The sequence below is a fragment of the Rhynchophorus ferrugineus genome, unplaced genomic scaffold (genome assembly GCF_030347505.1).
Source record: "Rhynchophorus ferrugineus isolate W39M unplaced genomic scaffold, kcgeb_rfMv2 rfM2, whole genome shotgun sequence".
NCBI lineage: Eukaryota > Metazoa > Arthropoda > Insecta > Coleoptera > Curculionidae > Rhynchophorus > Rhynchophorus ferrugineus.
In genome coordinates this window covers 29,629,733-29,646,025 of record NW_027472581.1, presented here as the reverse complement: position 1 = coordinate 29,646,025, position 16,293 = coordinate 29,629,733, and the positions used below count along the sequence as shown (strand labels likewise).

Here is a 16,293-nt window from a genome sequence, read left to right as displayed (position 1 = left end):
TGAAAGGTGAACCACGCCGTACTCCCGCAAACTTTAGAGGCAAATTCAATATTTTTAATCAAAAAGCAATAAGGAGTAACGCGCGGAATTTTTTTGGATTGAAACACTCGGAGTAGTGCAAGTTGTCTCTCAGAGACGTACCTGTACCACACCGGTGCTCCGTAAAGGCAGACTGGACGGACTAGCATTTTATACACAGTCGCTTTCTGGGGAATTGGGAGTTTAATTTTTCTGCAGAGGAGTGGGAAGAGTAGACTATACACGCCATTGCCTTTGCAGATAGCGTACTGATGGGCTGCCTATTGGATCCTGAGGAAATCTGTTTTCGAGAGAAGACTGCGTCACCGATCTTCACTTGAAAGGACCTAACGTCCAAGTATGAATCTATCAGGGAGATTAGGTCATTCGGTAGACCAAGCTATTTTGTTTTGAATATTAGACCGTAGTGCCATACTTGATCGAAAGCTTTGGAAACATCTGAAAAGATGCCTCCAGTTTTTCGACTTTTTCTTAATGCCTGGTCGATTATTGCTGCGACGCAAGCAGCTTGACGAAGGCTTGAATGTTTGGCACGGAAACCGAAAAAATTGTTTGTTCGGGATTACGTGGTGTGCGTCTGTGAAGCTGTTTAAAGTGTGCGCTTTTTCGGAAATTTGGAAGAGACCGTAGAGTATCTGTTTCGGGATTTTATAGGTCCAGCTCCATCGATAAGTCCTTGATTGAGGGCGGGACTTGAGTGTTTTCTCTTTTTCGGATTTATATATGGAAAACGTCAAAAGAAGCGTATGATCCGGACTGCCTACTTCATACGGTCAAGCACCAATGACATATCGTGGTATTCAACTCGCCCTCTCATTCACACCACTGGCCGGATTACTGCAAATTATTATCTTCGACATCTTCATTTATTGAGTTCTTTCTATGACTAGCTTACTGCTAGGTGCAGCCAAGAAGGTCTAGTCTTAGTTTGAGGATCATCAGAATATCATCAAACATCTTCCTCGGTTAGAACAATCGCCGGATCCCAACATAATTGAATTGTTTTGGGGAATTTAGGAACAGAGAGAGAAAAGCAGATTTATCTCCTCCAACATTGAAGCAATGGGTGGGTCTTTTGGCACAAGAATGGGACAATTTTCCGTTGGACACTGTTTAGTCATTCTCTCGCAAGGAATTACAGATCTTTTCCTGTATATATAAAATAATAATCTTAAACCATATTTTCTAAATGTATATTATTATTAAAAATGTCAAATCCAACTGTAATATAATCAAACAAATTTGAAAAGAAAATAACATGAATCATCCCCAATCACGAGCATACTGAAGTGAAATTGATTTCTGAAATAATTGAATGAAATATGTTAGTTTTTGGGCTCTCAAATCGTTGATTTCGTGAGTCATGCCATATATTATAGCAACTTGGTACCCAATGATTTATTTTTATTGTCCCATTTTCAAAATTTATTACGGTGGAAGACTTTTTGATTCTTGAAGAAGCTGTTATTTCATTCAATATACTTCTCAAACAACTCCAACTTCGACAAATCCATTTCGATAACCATTTGAAGTTTATTGATATATATTGTTGATTTCAAATGTTCAAATAAAAAGACAAATCTCGTATTATTTGATGAGTGCAATACATATTAAGTAAACAATAATATTTATTACGTTTAAAATGCATATCAGAACTGGTGATTCGTTACATTAACAATACGAACTAAATTTCATTATACACTATATTAATACGTGCTTACGACCGTCATAAGAAAAACATCATGGATTTAAATCAACATAATACTGAGCGTCCTTTAATCACGAATGAATCACGTAGAAGCTAATAGAATAATTAGTAACATAATAATTTCATCGCATATGAGAATGATGTTTTTGAATTTTCCAATATTGTCAATAGTCTGATAAAATGTTTGAATAGTTTCGTTTATTATTTATTACACTACACACGCAGAAGTTTTCTACCGTTATTTTATAACAATTTTATATAATGTTACATGATATGTTTACATTAATGATCAAATATTTTGAATTTTTATACGAAATAACATTACACGATGGACTTTGTACATCTTGCTATATATTTTTTTTTTAATTAAAACTAAATACAGATATTGTGTTCTACGTGTTGATAATAGCACTTATTTATAAATAAAATAATGAGAGTTTGGATTAGAGATCTAGTTTGTTTTCTTTCTCATTAAGGCACTAAAATGAAAATATTAGTTTGACAAAGTTTGATGAATTTTTAAAGTGTTTACGTACTGCGCAGAATTTTGAACAAGTTTTGCAGGCAAGTAAATATGTAAGGTCCATATTATTCAGTTCATGAATTTGAATGATACAAATTAAGAATATATATAATACCTCAAAATATAGACATAATTAAGTGAATATATAACATAATTCAAACTATATACCATGACATGCAATATATTCTTATCTTTTTAACAGAACTCAATGTTTCTATTTAATTATATGAAATGAAGGTAAAAGAATAATTAACGCATGCAAGACTTATTATCCATATTCATCAGTAAATAAACAAGAAAGATAGAATAAAATATATAATAGACCAAAGACATGTAAAATAATATTAAGCAAGATTTAATTCCGTCTAATTTTAACAAACTAACGTGAATTATATTTAAGAAATAATTATATAAAAACATCATAGTGTTAATTCGTTGGCTAGAGACAAAGCTGATGGATAAAGTTTCGTAATAAATTTGTGAAGGTATCAACTAAACAATATTAGGGAGAAAAATATATGAAGGCGAACAATGAAAAGACAACAATTAATTGATTTTACACATATTACGATAGAAAGATGCAACGTGGTTTTGTATAGATTGGTTTTATCACTGTAAAAGAGTATGAATTGAAAAATAATACGCAGAATTTCGTGTTTCGTTTCGAAGCTAAAAGACGAGGTGATAGTAAAATGGCCAAAAAATTAGGGAAATGGAGCTGTCTAATTGATTTTCAAAACAGCGAAGACAGACAACTGATCATGTAAAATAAAACTAACCTGCTTAAATTTGAATGACGTCCGTCCCTAAAGAGTAGCGAAAAACATAGGGAAAAAGAAATATATCAATGAAATAAAAGCAGAGAGGCAAAATTGGACTTGAAACCAGGAAATAAAAGATTTGGAGGAAGAATATAGGAGAATAAGAGGAAAATATTCAAGAGTGGGGCGAGGAAGACGACAAAGACAAGATCAATGAAAAATGACAAAATACGAAGAAACAAAAATAAAGGCAGCCATGTGAGAAAGAGAGAAGAGGGAAAACATCACAAACTGGAAAAGATGAGAAAATTAAAGAAACTAAAAGAAAATGTTGAGGAAATTATCAGATTTCTTCAAGTCAAACAATAAATGTAACGGGTGCTGAAAATAAAGTTTTACATGTTACATGCTTTGCGTATCACACTGAAAAACTTAATAGCACTAAATGAAAAATGTTATTTATTTTTGTACTGTTTCATTTTTTTGTTATTTTTGTAGATATATGTCAAAAGTATCGAACTGTTAAGTTAAGTTATTCACATTAATACCTTAAATTAAATTGACGCAGATAGTTGAAATATTAGTAAAATAATGATTTCTCTTATAGTTAAAACATTGGAACATCATCTTTGAATATACTTTAATATTTACACAACAACTGTCTTCTACGTCACCATTATTATTAATTGTTGTTACAATTAACAACAAATATTATTATGACTTTTGATATACCATGCAGTCTCCATATCGAGGGCGTTAATTGTTTTTGCACTTGATATTTTTGATTTTTTTAATTAGCTACGAAATGTTATGAAGACTTTGGCACATCATATTAATTATATTGCCGATATATATTTAAAGTTTTGGTTTTTTCAAAGTGGTTCTTGTTTATAACTATATTAAAAAAACATAGTGATATGTCGCTATAAAGACAACGAAAATAAGTATTGTTTTCGGAAAATATAGCCGGATGTAGATAACATAAGTATTACTTTATAAATTACTTCAAGCTCTGTCGTGCTGATACTAGTCTTGTCGCACTTACGTACACTATACCAATCGGTTAATATTAAATGATTAAAAATTTTATCCTTAATATTCGTTTAAGTTTTCTTTATGAACAGGAAAAACTGATTAATGCGTGACGTAAAGCATGATACATGAATATTTATTTATCAAGTTTCTAATATCAATAAATGAACATTAAAAAACTAGAATATGAGTAAAGTTTTTAGAATTAAGTCAATAATAAAGCCAATTTGGACCTATGAGATGCAAATATGGGGTTGCGTTAAGAGATAGAATCAACTAGTAATCCCACGTACCCAAAACAAAGTTTTACGACTAATTGTCAATACTTATCGCTACGTAACCAACGAAGAGGTGCATGATAACCTTGAAATCAAATGGATAGATGAAGTAATTCAAGATTTCGCCTCAACACGTGAAATAAGGTTGCTAAATCACAGCAACATAACGGAAATACAGCTACTGGAGAACGCGCAGGAAATCAGAAGATTGAAGCCCACCAAACCACACGAACTTGTTTAGTGTAAGTGTGTTCTTAACTTTAGCTTAAGTATATTAGTTTTATTTTAATTTGGGAAAATATACTGATGTACTAATCATGTACTCGCTTTGCCTGTATATTAGTGCAAGTACAACAGAACAGTAGTAATAAATTAATTTGTCAATTAAGATTGTACTAAGCGTATCTAATATAAGATGTAATTAATAAAAAAGTGTACTTCAATCTAAAAATGTGAGTGCTTAACCTTTTAGGAATATGTTTTTAAAAGGATTTTAAAATTTTAAATTATTTTCAAAATTATAACCGGTTTAGTGACGACGTCTTATTTTAAATTTTGTATGAGCCTTCTGTATATATTCTCCTATCATGCGAGAGTGAAACTATAACAAAATTTGAATTTTCACTATTTTTTAAAAATGCGTGAATGCCAAACATAGTTAAAAAATATAGTTTGACTTTTTATGGCATAAAAAACGCTTATATCAAATTTCAAGTAAATCAGTTCGGTAAAACTTCAGATACGATGTCAAACGTCTCGAAAAATGTATCGGCAAAAAAGTACGAGAATATTGCGTTCGTTTTAAAATACCGCCTCACTGTATATCTCCGAAAAGAATTTAGAGTATGAAAAAAATATATAATTTATTCATTAATAAAAAAATATATAAATTATAGTATACCCCTTAAAACAGGATTAAGTTTATAGTGTCGACTTACCTTCCCGACTTACGTTTTGAAGTAATTTTTGTTGTTTTAATCCCTACATTTCCATTCGTTACTAACTGGTTTAGTCGATAGGACTCCTGGGAAATTATAAGACTTTTTTAATTTCATTCAATTTAGTATCAAGGAATGTAACATCTTATCAAGAAAAGACAGATTGGCGTTGGATCGGCTCGACAGTAATTCAGTTAGTACCCTGCCGTATTAGAATTTGGAGATACTGAAACTTGAGAAATTTCCAAATAACTTATATCAGGGAAATAAAAGAAGATAACCTAAAAAGTAGAACTTTAATAGTATCTGTTATTAAAGCGCTTTCATTGACCGCTATTAGGAGTTTTTGATACATATATATTTTAAACTCTCCTTTTTACCAACGATGGTTTATCTGGACTGTACCCACTGTTTAACAGGGCTGCGAACCACGATCCTCGGCGTTAAACCTGTTGACTGGCCAATGACTAACTTAGAGAAGAGCTTAACTTCCTAGATGACATTCGGTCTTACCCAGCCTGGTTACTGGCGTGACTGGGATGGTTACACCTTGTCGGATTTTCAGCTATTGCCTGTAAATACATGTACAATTACATTAAAGTTATTGTTCGGTAATTTGTAGAAAGCTTCGGGTTTTAATTATGTATTAGCTGCAATTTTAACTCCTCATGTAATTTTGCTCAGGCGTCCTTTAAAATAACGGTATATAAAGAGCACTTGTATTTGACTTGACCAGTATATAGATAGATGTACTCATCACAGATGACATTCCGAAGTAAACTGATGTAGCAAAAAATAGAAAATTATTATTTACAAGTTAAAATATAATTTAGCTTAAATACTTACTTAACATAATTACAACTAGCGCTTTGACAATATGAACGAGTTGTTAAATTAAGGGAAACAGGACTGACTAAGCATAGTTCTTTTTAATCTAGCTAAAATATTTGGAGGATATAAATTGATGATGAATAAAAGATGGCGCAGACGTACAAGCACAGCGAACGGAAATTTGATATGTTAAGCTGCAAAATTTGTCACTGCTTATCACTATTTCATTTACCAATTAGACACAGCAAGAAATACGTGCAGTGAGTAACTAGTTTAGAATCCAACAAGTATCATTTCACTTGTTTCTTGGTTTTAATTTCTGAAACGTACGTATAATAGAGACATATGGCATAGAGCATATGGCATAGAGCATATGGCATATCAGGAAAAGAACATGCTGGGAATTATTTAGAGGTTCAAGTGAAGAATTTCGTCGGAATTGGAAGAATTGCTGGATGAAGATTTTTGTCAGATTCAGCAGGAAACATTCCAAGTTATCACAGAATACTTACGTAGGCATTTCCAATTAATTAAAATCTTGGGAATGATTAACAAACAAGGACAATGGCTATCATATTAATTAAATTCTAAAGATTCAGAGAATGCTCCAGCAGGGAAAAAACAGCCTTTCGATTACGTAGCTATTGAAAAAGAAAAGCGGAATCACCATAACACCCTCAAACTAAAAAAAGTAAAAGATTAAATATTTTTAACAAAAAATAGAACCGACTTCAAAAAATAAACAAGAAACTCAATAAAAAGTAAAAAATAATCAAACTAAAAAGATTTTTAGCCAACATTTTTTAATTATTTTTTTATTATTGTTTCCTTATTTTTTTTATTATTGTTATTATGTTATTTAATATTACAATGGATAGATCAAGTAAAGGTGCAGCCCGTATGAGGAAAAATAGGAACAAAGAAACAATAATTGAAAATAAGCCCGCTACCTAACTTAGGTGATTTGACAAATGCTCTAATTAAACAACAACAACAAAAGCTATAAACTATTGTCTGTTTTAGGAGCCAAACGCTTTAACCATTACACCATAGTAGCAGTTTCTTTCAATATTTCTACTAGGTCTTATATCCTACAGTTAGTGCTTAAACACCAAACTGAATGGCTTTTGCACCGAATGACCTTCTATATTTCTTCACATCAGCTCAGCAATAACATTATATACAAATATCTGATTATTTTAGATAAAAATATGTGAAAACTTTGTACGGGCCTTTGAAATTTAAGCGTTTCCCTCGAACCTTTCCCAAAAGATTTAGTTTCAATGGGACCAACTCGGAAGTGCACTCTTTCGAATAAAAAAAGAATTTTAAAATCGGTCTCGAGATACTGCTCTTTCAGGTTATGATCTATACCGCTCAATCACAATCTGTGAACAGCAGCCTCGTTTTTATGAGTATATTAGAAAGCAGGTAGGTTCTTAGATTACCTCCAAGACAGATCAATATTATCCGAAAGATTGACCAAGTTTGTGGATAGTAGTGGACAGCATTTCATAAAATATGTAATAATTTTGAAAACTAATGGCATATTTCAATTATTACCGCTAATATAATTCTTTAAAATATCTGAAAATGAACGTATTGTATCAAACTGTTATTTAAATACAAACTAAATCCTAAATATAAACTTTAATGTTTATAATTTCTATATCTAATATTAGTATTGCAATAAATTAATTGAAAATTAAATAAAGCTTTTACGATCGAGCAATTGTGTATTATTAACGATTTTTTTACGAGTTAGCAAACGTTTAATCTTAAGAAAGTGCTATTTTAAGAATAGAGAAAAGTTTCTTTATTTACTGTTGAAAGATATTTTGGTATACCATGTGTCTTGGCATGTTATTTATGTGGCTGTATATAGAATTTATATTAGAACTTTATCCGAAAACTGAAACCCCGTTAATATTTTCACTAACAATGTTAATACGTAAATATATTTGGTATTAAAATATATATAAATGCATATATATATGTTATAGCTACAAAGAAATTATCCAGGTAAATATTTGTTGCATAATTACTATCGAGATAAGACAAAAATTTACATATAAGAACATGGAACAAGAACATGTTAAATATAATGGAATTGCCGGCTGGGTCTAGGTCTAGGGGACACAGTAGTCTAGGCGGCAGGACGAACTTGCTACTGTTGCGATAATCGCGGGTTCGAATCCTACTGAGACATGGTCGTAAATTTAATTGCATAATAGACAAGAGTGTGGAATTTATTTATTATTATTATATCCGGAAACAAAGCTTCGACTCTTTCCTTTGATAACCCTAGATTTTTAATGCCAATATTTTACTTTAGAACTAAAATTTCGATACTCTCGCTTACCATTATATCAATAGTTCTTCTTTGAAAAAATATTGGCCCAAAAGAGATCTATATATCTGTATTCATATGGATATTTTGTCGGCATCTTTAGTATGAAGCTCATGGCATAGATGCTCCGTTGATTATAACATGTGAATACTTGTTTTGATGTTTTAAATGTGGTGATTCTAACACCAACAATAAAGAGCGTTCGGAGAGGTAAAAATAATGAACGAGTATTTGAAGGCAATACTCGATGATGATCCATGTAAATCGCAAGAAGAATATACAGAACTGTTGGGAGTAAAACAAGAAACGGTTTCCATCACTTTAAACAACATGAAAATAATCAAAAACTCTGATATTCTCTGCTGTATGAATTAAAGCTAAGACACATAAAAATACACATTTGGTCATATGTGAAATGCTGTTACCGAATATCGTATTGCTACTGATGGTAAGAAGTCGATACATTACGATTGTCCAACGCGAAAAAAATCATGGCGATCACTTGGTCATATATTAATTTATGCAACATCGACAACAATGCCGAATATCCATAGCTCTATGCTCATTATCTGTGTTTGGATGGGATTATCTTGATGTAATATACTATGAGCTGCTGAAACCATCAAAGCGGATCGCGAAAAACAACTAGAATACGAGCAAAAACACAATAATGTTATTTTTCAGAATAACCACATGTTGTAAAACAGAAGAAATCATACTTTTATGTCTAGAGTATTCTTCAAGCCTTGTTACTTATAATTACTACCTGTTCCGCCATATGGGTTGTCTAACCAACGCTTCACCTCTTATGAAGATATCAAAAAATGTGTCGCGAATCAACCAATTTTTCGATAGCCTCAAAAGATACATTGCTGGCTTGGTTGGCGCAGTGGTAAAGGCAACACGACGGTCAATATACTATTGCGATAGTCGTGGTTTCGAATCCTGCCGGGGCATGGCCGTAAATTTATGTTTGTTATTGTTCAATATTTGTGATTGACCTCGACAAGAGTGCAACATTTGACAAGGAAAATGATCTCAGTCACGCGAGTAACCAAGCTGGTTAAGCCGGATATCTTCTGTAGGCCAGCCAGTAGGCTTAATGCTAAGGACCGTAGTTCGGAGCCCACATTCCACTGTAGGTCCAGTCCAAATAAACCTTCGTTGGTAAAAAGCAGACCTTAAAATTAAACAAAAATAATATATATACATGGTTTTATCGAGATGGAATCCGTATATTGGCTAAAATATGGGAAAAAGTAGCAGCTATTCATATATTGAATAAAATGCATCGTATTGATTTTTGAACAGCCCTCATATTAAATAATTTCTATAAAACAAATTTACAAACCTATATTTTAATATAATTATTTTAAAATAAAATCTAAACAATACAGTCAATATATGAACTCTTAAAACCCAAAAAAAACGATACGAAAAAGTTACCAAGTGACTTGAAAAGGAGCAGCGAATATCGTTTCGCCAAGAGGGATAATAAAGTATGAAAGGTACGGACTGGTAATGATCATTACGGAGGAATTTGAAAAAACCTGGAAACAATGTCGATACCCATCAGTCTGTCGGATGGTCTTCCTCTACGCCACGGAGCCCGATTCGTGACCCGTTCGTGACCAACAAACACTCGGTATTACTGTGGATATTTTGACTGGATGATAAGACATCCACGTGCTCGACGATAGTGGGAGAGAGGGAGCAGGACTCGCTGCCGCTACGATAGTCGACCGAACAACAGTTTTCAGCTTCACAAACTCGATACCGGTCAAGTCTCTCTCTCGTCCGGCCGTCATCTTCACTCAAATTTTACAATGTAGAATGGATATAACCGCCCTTTAACGTCAATTTACAATCAGCCGATATACCGATACCTATTTTTTTGGTGCGCGAGTGTCTATACTTTACCGATACGATTTTTTTTACGAATTTATATACAAACAGACTCGAGGAAATACAGTTAATTTTTTTGCACAGTTCTAAAACAACTTGGGATCTTTACTTGTTTTTTCTGAACGAAAAGGTAAGGTTTGTTATCCTTTTTCATCGTTTTTCTTTGAGATTGCGCATTTTCAACGCTAATAATTTAATTAAATTAAATTCGAACCGCGGCTTTCCTTGAATACTGTTGTTTGCCTAAACACTAAAATATTGGTTGATCTAATTACCTAGCCGGCATTTGTTTCTCTTATTCATTAGCCGACTGATGATCGTACTAATAGTTTTTAAATATTAAAAATAATGTCCATATAATTCTATATTTTAATATTTAATAAGTATTATAATAAACTTAACTTATTATAATAAACAAAAGTGAAACTACACACACATATCTAAGGAATATAATTTATACTATATATTATTTGATGTATTCAGCCCGGCACTTTATGCCGGTTTCTGTTCATTTTGACAGGAGATTTAATTAATATATCCGTAATTATTTTTTCTCTCATAATATTTTAAACTATAATAATTTTTGTATATTCAATAAAATGTATATACATTCAATTAAAAATTAGTTAATTAAAAATCTAAAATTAGTGATTATTATTTCCAGTGACGCTTTTGCATAAACTGTAAAAAATATTGGTAGTTTCTCCAGTAACTTTTAAGTAAACCAAACCAAAAAAACCTGACTAACTTTATCAATAGAAATTAAGTAGTAAATTTTACAAAATCGAACTGTCGAGTCTGACGTTAAAATTGCAGCATTTTATCCGCATATTCTGTTTTCCAGAAAATTTCTCTTACTCCACTGACTAATAGATTTCATAACCTGCAGTATCGTTTACGGAAAAACCTTAATTTTTATCATCGCTAACATTCCAGAATCTAAAGCTTTTATAGATTACTAAATACGGTAAAATCAAGATCTAGTTAACTTGTCGGCATTTGTTTTGCTTAGTTTGATAGGTGACTTTTTAAATATATTGAAGATATTCCGGTAACACTCAGTTTGATATATTAGAATAACTAGTTTTAATAAAAGTATTTTTTGCTTAATATTTATTTTCATCATCTTCCCATGTACGTGTTATTGTATAAACAGTAAGATATATTATTTAATCTAGTTATCTGGTAAGCTGTTTTTTTACTTCTTTGACAAGCGATTTTTAATTATTTTGTATTAATTTTTAATTGTTTTATCTGACTTCACATACTTGATATATAGAATTTCATATACATTTTCTATATATAAAATTACTTATATGATAACAAAATAGACCATTTATAATGACTATTAAATTTCTATAAAACCAATAAAAATTTGGCTTAAACTTTACAATATTTTATTACAATATTTTAATTTCCAGGAAAGTGATTTAACTAAATTAGCGACTGATCACCATAATCTGTAAATGCCTTACTATAATCATTTAGGTTGCATGTTTTTACTCATTTAACTGATAAAATTTTAAGAATATGGAATAAAATTTAAGCTGACCTTTGATATGTCTACTATAAAACAAGTCTAATTTGTTTCAAGATTTATTATAATCTCACATTAAAATTTTATGTTATTTCTTCATCTAGTTATCTAGACAGCATTTGCTTCACGTTTTAGACACATGAGGTTTTCGAATAAATCAACAAAAGTTAGCTTTATTTAAAAACATCTTGCTGTCAATACATATCTCCTGATAGCAATGATTTTATTCTAAACAGATAATGTATTACAACAAATTACATATCGATCGAGTTTTTTTTTAATAAATATAAGTTATATTAAACAAACAATCGACACTGAATGAATGAACTTTATTAAGGTTACAGGTAATCGTTTAACAAGTTAGGCCTAGCCAACTGTGTTCTTAAAATGAGATTAAAATTGACAAATTCGACTGTCTAGATTGTGTAAATTCAAAATATTTTGTTTTTATTAGGTCTATAGTTAAATATAATTTTCTACATTATTTCTTTATTTTAAAGATGATTTTTATGAAGGTATAAATTATTCATAGAATTAATTTTACTTACATAAAATAAAACGATGCTTATAAGAATACATAGTTATAATATAGTCTAGCCAATGAAACAGTCAAGCAATGTTGCCGCATTAACTTGAATATTTATTCGCAACGTTGGCCGGTTTGTAAACTCCAAGTATTATCACTAATGGTTTGAAGAGTTGTGCAGACATTTGACAATAGTGTCGGCCAGTGTCAACAAAAATCAAATTTTATAAACTGATTTTGTTTCTTTTTAACTAGGATAATATGAGAACGAATTTTTCACTATTATACATTATTTCATTTCACATTATTACAAATTACAATTGCCAGTATATTTACGTCATCTATGACGTAAATATTGGCTATAAGCATTGTCTGTTTTATTAGAAGGACTAATATAACAGTAATAATTTATCTTTTGTTTTAACTCGGTTTATCGACTATTTTAATGTAAATTTCACATTGTACTAAAAACTTGAAGCCCATTCAAAAATATAGTAATTTGAAATGATGAATAATTAGAATTTAATGAAACCAATATTAATCATCGATATTACTACCTTATATTTCATTTTTTATTTGTTTTAATTTAATTCAAATATTACCCACTTATAATTAATATTAATTAAAAAAATCAATATAATTATAATACTGTGATAATACTATATTTTAATGATTTATAATTCATTAAATTCATAATTATTTGATTTATAAATAGCAATTAAAAGGTTGTATTGAGTAATAAATAAACGTTCACTGCAGAATAAGTCACATAAATCTTTTTTTCAACTTTAAAAGTATCGTAAATAAATCATGGGACTTTTATACAAGTTGTCATTTTTCAAAGGAGCTTTTTATAGCCATCCACCAGATGTCTTGTATCGTCCGCCGTATTTATTTACCAATTAAGGTAAATCTTTACAAGGGATCCATTCGAAAACAAAAAAGGAATCGAGATAATAAAAAAACACACACACACACACACTCGTTGTAATGAATACCGTGTGTACGTAGCTGTTAAATGTTTCATCAAGGAGAAAAACGACCTACCGCAAAAATTGCCAGCGTCTATTTTTAACGATATGCATGCCGAGGTCGAATGCCTACGAATTTCTCACAAAAATCGTTTGGGATTCAGCCTTAGTACCGATAAGGCGGCCGGGTGACCGGTTCGAAGGACCGTTAAGGCTTGTTTGCAACTGGGTCGGTCATAGATAATATTTGGTGGTCAACCTTGCCAAAAAATAGACACGGAAATATCAGCGGGTTTCGCAATAGGAAGGAAACTCCGCAAAATGAACATGATGACATTGCCACGAGGTGGCCTTGGTTCAAATCCTTAGTAAGGCAAGGTTTTGTAGATTAACGTATTAAAATATTAGGTATAATATTTAGAAAAAGATGGACTGAAAAGCTCTTAGTTAAAATAATTTGAAATATATCTTATAAATATCTATCAGTTTCTCATTTTGTAGGCACAAGTTAAAAGTAATTTTCATCTATAGTAGAGCATCCAATGAAAAACTTTAACTTTGCATATTGAAATTGGTATTCTACATCTCATAATCCAGTAGTCAAAAATAGACTATGCTTTTCAATGACACTTTTCGTATGATTACAGAATAATGAATATAAGTTATAAAGAGAATACAGTAATATTCACCGATTTCATACTACTAACCATTCTCAAATATTTCCAAATTTTCTCTTGTATTCCTGCTTATTATTTCAGTGCCTAGTTCCCACAAGTAGTGGTTAGGGATTATTTTTTGTTTTATTATGTTTAAATTATTCATGGATATGTTTATATAATTATTACCTAACTGAAAAAAATTGCAGCCGACATTACGCGAGTAAAATATGAATTATAGGTAAAATGTTATAATTTATTAACCCTAATTTAGTAGATTGCTAAGAAACAAAAGATTATTTAAGTCAAATAATATGATAACACTGAGCAATATGCGAAAAGGACTGCTAAATAGGGTATTGCTACAAGTGAAAAATATGTTTAAATTTATATAATTTCCAGTGCCCTTAAAATAATATCAAAAGTATAGTGTGTAAACCCATTCATGTTGTCGTTTTTTATAAGATAAGCAGCCCTGTCACAGCTATAACAGCAAAAATGTGAGTGGAATTGATGAATATTTCATGATATAAAGGGCTTCAAAAACAAAAAAATATATTTTTCTTCAAAAACTGTTTTATTACTAAGAGAGTAAATATATTCTAACATTACTAAGAGAGTAAATTTATTCTAACATGAACCAAACACCTATCTTTTGGCGTCTCACTCATCATCCCATTCAGTCTTAGCATAGACAGACGGACTTGTACATTCGAATACAGTATTCTAAGCCAGGGCCGCAACAGTCGCGCAATATAACATAAATAATTAAAGTATTTAAAGATATTAAAAATATTATTTACTTTTGTTTGTGCTTAAAATGGTTAATAATATTATTTCCTTAATTCTTAGTATATTAAAATATTCAGGTGTTAATAAAAGCATTTTTAAACTTCCATGTAAAATTTATTATAAACAGTAAGATATATTATTTAATCTAATTATCTGGTAAGTTATTTTTTTCTTCTTCGGCAATGATTGATTTTTAATTATTTTAAAAACAGTATTAACTTTTAATAGCTTTATCTGAATATAAAATTACATATAAACTTATAAAATAATAAAATTATTTGTTATAAATGACCATAGCAAATATATTAAATTTCTACAAAATTTGCAATATTTTATTACTACATTTTATACACACTATATTCCAGAATATTGGTTATACTGTATTAGCGATTGATCAATATAATATGTTAATGCGTTAATAAAAACATTGTTAATTCATCAATCTAGATAGCTAGGTTGCATGTTTTTACTTATTAAAATTATAAAATTGTAAGAATATGGAACACAAATTAGGCTGACCTTTGATATATCTATTATAAAATGGGCCTAATTCCTAATCAACATTTTATTATAAACTCATTTTAAAATCGTATGTTATTTTTTCATCTAGCTATTTAGGCAGTATTTATTTTACGTCATTAACACATGAAGCAAAGCTAGTTAATACATATTTAAAAACATCTTATTATAAGTACAAATCTCGTGATAACAATTATTCTATTGTAAATAGATAATGTACAAATTACATATGATGAAAGATTTTAATAAATATAAGTTATATTAAACAAACAATCGACATTGAATGAATGAATGTTTAACGTGTCAAATCTTAGCCGACTGTGATCTTAATTAAATTTGTTGCATTTTTGTTTTTTGAGATTCCTTAATAAAGATAGCATTGGTTTAAATCCTCAGCAAGGAATATACAAGTAATCAAGCTATGCTTTTCAATGACACCTTTCTTTTCATCTCTAGATGACCTTCTTCCTTCGAATACAAAGTCTTCGTATCTACGACTGTTTCAATCGCGCGATATAACATATATAATTGACGGTTTTGGAGATATTAGTAGTAGATATCCTTTATGACTTTATGCCTTACCTAATACAAGGAAATTTATCATATAAAATACAATAATATATATTGCTAAACATATGACACACTCTAATAATTGGAAATATAACTATATCATTAAATGATCACTGATATGAATATCATACCAATCTAGCTGTCCCTCTATACATTAATTCACACGCTAGTTCACACCTAATACACAAATAGATAAGAGAAAAGTATTAATTAAATTAAATACCAAATGTTTTAAAGAAACTTTATCATATATGATACAATAATATATAATACTAAATATATGACATATTGTGATAATTCGAAACATAACGTCATCATGATATCATAATCAACTAATAATAATCATAATCATATATT

The 16,293-nt window shown here is 30.2% G+C and overlaps 1 protein-coding gene across 1 annotated transcript in view; it reads left to right on the top strand.

Moving 5' to 3' along the window:
• Nucleotides 1-10,196: 10,196 nt before the first annotated feature.
• Gbs-70E (Glycogen binding subunit 70E) overlaps nucleotides 10,197-16,293 on the top strand; it is a 72,498-nt gene continuing 66,401 nt past the window's right edge. The window contains exon 1 of the mRNA XM_076397169.1: nucleotides 10,197-10,495. The gene's annotated coding sequence lies outside the window, so the exon portion shown is untranslated. The remainder of the gene's footprint in view (nucleotides 10,496-16,293) is intronic.